Source organism: Heloderma suspectum, chromosome 2, assembly GCF_057233095.1.
Source record: "Heloderma suspectum isolate Gila_16-S chromosome 2, 16-S_ref, whole genome shotgun sequence".
Lineage (NCBI taxonomy): Eukaryota > Metazoa > Chordata > Lepidosauria > Squamata > Helodermatidae > Heloderma > Heloderma suspectum.
The window spans coordinates 169,236,066-169,241,706 of NC_139459.1; positions in this window are offsets into that span (position 1 = coordinate 169,236,066).

Sequence of the window (5,641 nt, forward strand, 5' to 3'; positions counted from 1 at the left end):
ATTCTGTGAGGGAAGGGAAATTTGTCAACTTGACTGCGGGCCTGTCTTCACAGGTGATATGCTACGGATTGGGACTGTTTGGAGGTCCTCTGCGGCACATGACATCATAGCCAGTCCATGGCCAGTCTGCAGCCACCACAGAACTTTCCTGTGGGGAAGCCACATTTTTGCAGAATACTTTTACTCCATTGATTTTCTTTAATTCAGCTCCCCTGCGGTTCAGCTACTGTGTGTAGGGATGTACGGATTCCCTTACCTCGCGTCTGTGGGGGGGTCCGACGGGGGGTGGAGGCGATCCGTTCCTCCCCCCGGAATCCGAGCTGGCCGGCTCTGCTCTGCGGAGCCACCGGCCAGCTCCATCCCGGCTCCTATCTGCTCAGAACAGTGCTCTCCGGATGCAAATGGTGTCAGCCACACCATTTGCATCCCCGTTTCTTCTCACGATAGGCTACGCGTCTCTATTTATGTAGATACTTATGTAGCCTATCACGTGAAAAACCAGGGACGCAAATGGCATCCACCATGCTGTTTGCATCCCTGTTTTTTCACGCAATAGGCTACATAAGTATCTACATAAATAGAGACGCGTAGCCTATCGCAAGGAAAAACAGGAATTGCATCCAATCACTTACTTCTGGGTTCCGCACAGTTGGCGGGATGGAACCAGCCGGCAGGGGGGATATTCAGTCCGGAGAGGCACAGGTGAGTGTGTTGCTTCCGCCACAGACTTCGAGGGGCCGAATTTTCTGGAATTCCGCGGACATCCCTAGCTGTGTGCCCATCCCTCCACTTTAAATTCAGTATGATCGGGGTGTTCCTAGGAGTGTGTCTTTCACCTGGCTGTGAACTTGGTAACCTAGGTAACTAGAGTAACTAGTCTGCCTTTCCAACACATCAAAGTGCTAAAGCACTCTTTCGAGCCTTCAAAATCATGCTGTACTTCCTTTTTGCCAGTGGGAGTAACTAGCCTCCATGATTATGCACTTCTCTAATGTATGCATTACTTAACTTCTCTTTGATGTTGTGTTGAGCAGCTTTCTGATGTCCCGTGACTTCGCTTCTCTGTGATGCTTGCCATATAAATGGGTTGGAAGGATTAAACAAATGCACATATGGGCTTCATTACAATAGCAATCTACCGCATTCTCAGGATGATGACAGCAGAGAAGCCTGTCATTGCGAGCAGGGAGAAGTAGCCACAGAAGGAGAAAGGGTCTTGGAAGCTATAACTCCACGACAGTTTGCTGGAATGGGGCAAAATTGGGGTGGTGGGGTATTCTCATAGGGAGCCTTCAGATGCTACACTAGATAATTGGAGATTTTGGCTTCTTCATGGAAAACTGACCCCATTGGGGAAAACAGGGTGGGTAGGGGTGTCAGAGAATTTCTCGCCAAAACTTCAGGGGGCCGAGTGCTGACGTATTCGGCCCCCCGAAGTAGTTTTGGGGAGAAATTCTCCCCCCCGCCCCCCCCCCCCGGGATGGGACTTACCTTTCCCGAATGTCGCTCCTGGTGGCGGGTTGCAGCGGCGGTTCAGCGGGGCTTCGACAGGGGCGTGGGTGGCAGCCGGTCTTTCGACCGGCTGCCGCCGCCGCCATTCCAAGAAAAGTTAAAAAAACCAAGAAACGCCCCTGTGATAGGCTACGTGACAATTAACGTAGCCTATCACGGCTAGATTTGCAAAGTCAGCCGTGATAGGCTACGTAAATCGTCACGTAGCCTATCATGGGTGACTTAAAAAAAAAAAAAGCACGTACGGCTAATGGTGGCCCCCATAGGGAGCCGCCATTCGCGTTCCTTATTTGGTCGCTGTAGTCTACGTAAAGATTACGTAGACTACGGCGAAAATAAGGGCAACGCTATTTGCGTTGCCCTTATTTTCGCCATAGTCTACGTAAATCTTTACGTAGCCTACAGCGACCAAATAAGGAACGCGAATGGCAGCTCCCTGTGGGGGCCGCCATTTGCGTACGCGCTTTTTTTTTTTAGTCACCCGTGATAGGCTACGTGATGATTAACGTAGCCTATCATGGCTGACTTTGCAGATCTAGCCGTGATAGGCTACGTAAATCGTTACGTAGCCTATCACGGGGCGTTTTGTTTTTTTTTAACTTTTCTGTTGAAGTTCACGGCCGGGGAGACAGGGCGCTTCTCCCCGGCCTGAATTTCGGCCGGGGGCGAGGCGGGAAGCCTCCCCCCCGGCCTGAATTTCAGCCGGGCGAGGCGGGAAGACACCCCCCACTTGCATGAACTTCGGGGGGAGAAGCGAAGCGCCTCCCCCCCACCGCGAAAAAAGCTGCGGGACAAGGTAAGTCCCTTTCGTACATCCCTAGGTGGGAGCAATAACTCCATGACAGATTGCTGGAATGGGGCGAACTTGGGGTGGTGGGCGTTCTTATAGGGAGTCTTCAGATGCTGCACTGGAGATTTTGGCTTCCTCATGGAAAACTGAGCATTTTCCCCTTTCTCCCTTTGGGATTAAACAAATGTGCATAAGGGCTTTATTGCGGTAGTGATCTACTGAGGTCTCAGGATCACAGGAGCAGAGAAGCCTAAGGACTCATTGGGAAGAGGTTCTTGGATGCAGGGAAGCTTATTGAGAGGGAGTCCACAGTAGGGATGTACGAAAGTCACTTACCTTTTCGAAGTGTGACATTCGTGGGGGGGGGAGCTCCGTCCCTCCCCCCGAAATTCTGGCCGGGGGGGAGGCGCTCCGTCCCTCCCCCCCAAAATTCCGGCCGGCCGGCTTCACTCCGCAGGGATTCTGCGGAGCCGCCAGCTGGCTCCGCCAGCGGCTTGACATCTGGCCGCTGGCTAGCAGGGACGCAAATGGCGGCGGCCGTAGCCACCGCCATTTGCGTCCCTGCAGTCAGTCGTGATAGGCTACGTAAATGTTTACGTAGCCTATCACAGCTGATTTAAAAGAAAAAAAACACACGCATGTACGCAAATGGCGGCGCCCATGGGCGCCGCCATTTGCGTACATGCGTTTTGTTTTTTTTCTTTTAAATCAGCCGTGATAGGCTACATAAACATTTACGTAGCCTATCACGGTGTTTTTTAAAAATCTAGCCGTGATAGGCTACGTAAATCTTTACGTAGCCTATCATGTTTGTTTTTTTTTAACTGGAAATGGCGGTGGCGGCAGCCGGTTGGAAGACCGGCTGCCACTGCCGCCGAACCGCCGCCGGAGCCACCGCCGCCAGGAAGATCTGCCCAAGGTAAGTCCCGTCCCGGGGGGGCGGGGGGGGCAGACCGTTCTGCCACCGATTTCGGGGGGCCGAATGCGCTGGCATTCAGCCTCCCCGAGATCCGTGGCAGAATTCTCTGACATCCCTAGTCCACAGGCAAGGCAGTTCAAGGAAGGGACTGGGGAGGAACCTGAAGAAAGTGTTAGCAGCTTGAAGCAGGGCCATCTCCAGGTTTGCGGGCGTGGGGGCTCTAGGCAAAATGCACTTCGGGCAGACCCCCTACTGGACTCCTTCACATCCTACACACAGGGAGAGAGGGCAGGTGTGTATGGGGGTTGTTAATGTTCCTCGTCATCAGGGGTGAGTCGGGAGTTGGAAGTGGGCCCTCCCAGGGTGCTGCTGCATTGGTAGCCAGCCAAGGGTGTGAGGGAAAGAGCCAGGGAGACAGGGATGAGGCAAAAGACGGCTGATCACGGAGATGTCACTGAAGTAACACTTAAAATAGGAGGGATTGTATGTTGTATGACCAGGGGGGGGAAATTGTGGCTCTCCAGATGTTTTGGCCTACTACTCCCATCATCCCTCACCATTGGCTTTGATGGCTCGGGATGATGGGAGTTGTAGGCCAACCACACCTGGAGGGACACAAGTTGCCCATCACTGCTATAGGGGGAGGAAGAGGAGGATATTGAGGATGCTGGTCGAGAAACAGGGTAGTTAAAGACCGTGGAACAAAGTAAACAGTGGTCTAGAAAGCAGGACCCTGAAGAAACAATGTGTAGTGGAGACAAGGGTTGAAGGAGGAGCCAAGGAAACAGTGGGATGTACAGTGGGGAGGAGGGCAGTGGAGGTGGGTGGGGGGCAGAAACTGGCTGTACACTGTTGGCAGGAAGGAAGCGGGTAAGCAAAGGGAATTTTGGTGGGTTGAGGCCTGTGGGTCAGGGAACCAAGAAGGCAGGAGGTTGCTAGGCCTAGAATCTAGTACCTGACAGGGAAATCCTGTAGTTTCTACTGTCCCAGCTGCATTGTGACCTGGTAACAGGGGGCAATGGGGGGAGCAATGTGTGCGCACCAAGGGGGGTCGGGGTGATGAATTTCACATGCTGAGCTGAGCAGAACTGACTAGCCAATAGTTTGGGTGATGGTTTCTAGCCATTATTTCTGAAACAGGGATAGAGCTTCCTCTAAGACATGCCATTTCCCCCAAAACCGAGCCAGCGTTTTTATTGTGGGTGAAGTATGAAAGGCTGGCCATCTCGAAAACAGAATCACGCTGAACACACCCCTGATTATTGTTCTACATTTCCTGTACATACACGCTGCCACCTTCTGGAATTGCAGGCATCAGTTTGAATATATTGATGTGTCTCCCTTAATAGGCATTACATTGGCCTATGTTGGGCGAGGCAAGAGGCTCGGGGCTTGGAAGCTGGGTGATGTCAGAAACAACAAATGTATTATGGCATAAGCTTTCATGAAGTGGTCTATAAAAGTTTATGCCATAATAACATTGTTAGCCTTTAAGGCAGGGGTGGGCAACTGCGGGAGGTCTGGGGGGCATTTTTAACCCTCAGACACCTCACCCCGCCGGGATGCACTGAAATATTTTTTTAAAAAAATTGCTGGCTTGGGTAGCAAATTGCTCTGTTGCACTCCATTGTACTAAACGGGTTAAATTAAATGTAGCTTGTTTGCACTCCATAGTGGCTGCAGAGTGCTAAAATGGACACATTTCGCTTGCAAGCAAGCTAAAGTTGTTTGTTTTAGTGCTCCATGGTTGCTAAGGAGCACTATTTTGTTTGGTTTGGTTAAAAAATATTTTTGGGGCACGAGGGGCAGTGGGAGCTGGTGGGGGCCACATGTTGCCTGCCCCTGGTTTAAGAGGCCACAACTCTGTGGTTGTTTTTGTTTCAACATGGACTAACATAGCTACCCCTCTGGGTGATGATGACATCTGGGCATCATTTGTTCCAGATGGGATAGAAGTGAGTGGAAATTGCTGTCCAGGTATGTCTCTAGATTACCCAAGGCGCTAAAATCGAGTTGAGCTTCAGTTTGCTTTAAGTTTTTCCGACACAACTATGTACCTTAATTCTGGTTGGAGTACTTTAATGTGCAAAGATAACTGTGAACTCCTCGTGGGGAGGGGGGGCATATTTCCCAGGTAGCCTGAGGATGGTTTTTTATGTATTTATTAATCGCCCATCTGGCTGGTCACCCAGCCACTCTGGGCGATGTACAACAATAGAACAGTTTAAAACAATAAAATTCTACAGTAAAAACATCATATTTCTAAAAATACCTTAACCCACCCCAAATGCCAGCCTGAACAACCACGTTTTTAATGCGCGGCAGAAGCTCATTAAAGAGGGGGCATGGCGGAGTTCCCTAGGTAGGGAGTTCCACAGAGTGGGGGCCACCACAGAGAAGGCCCTCTCCCTCGTCCTCAC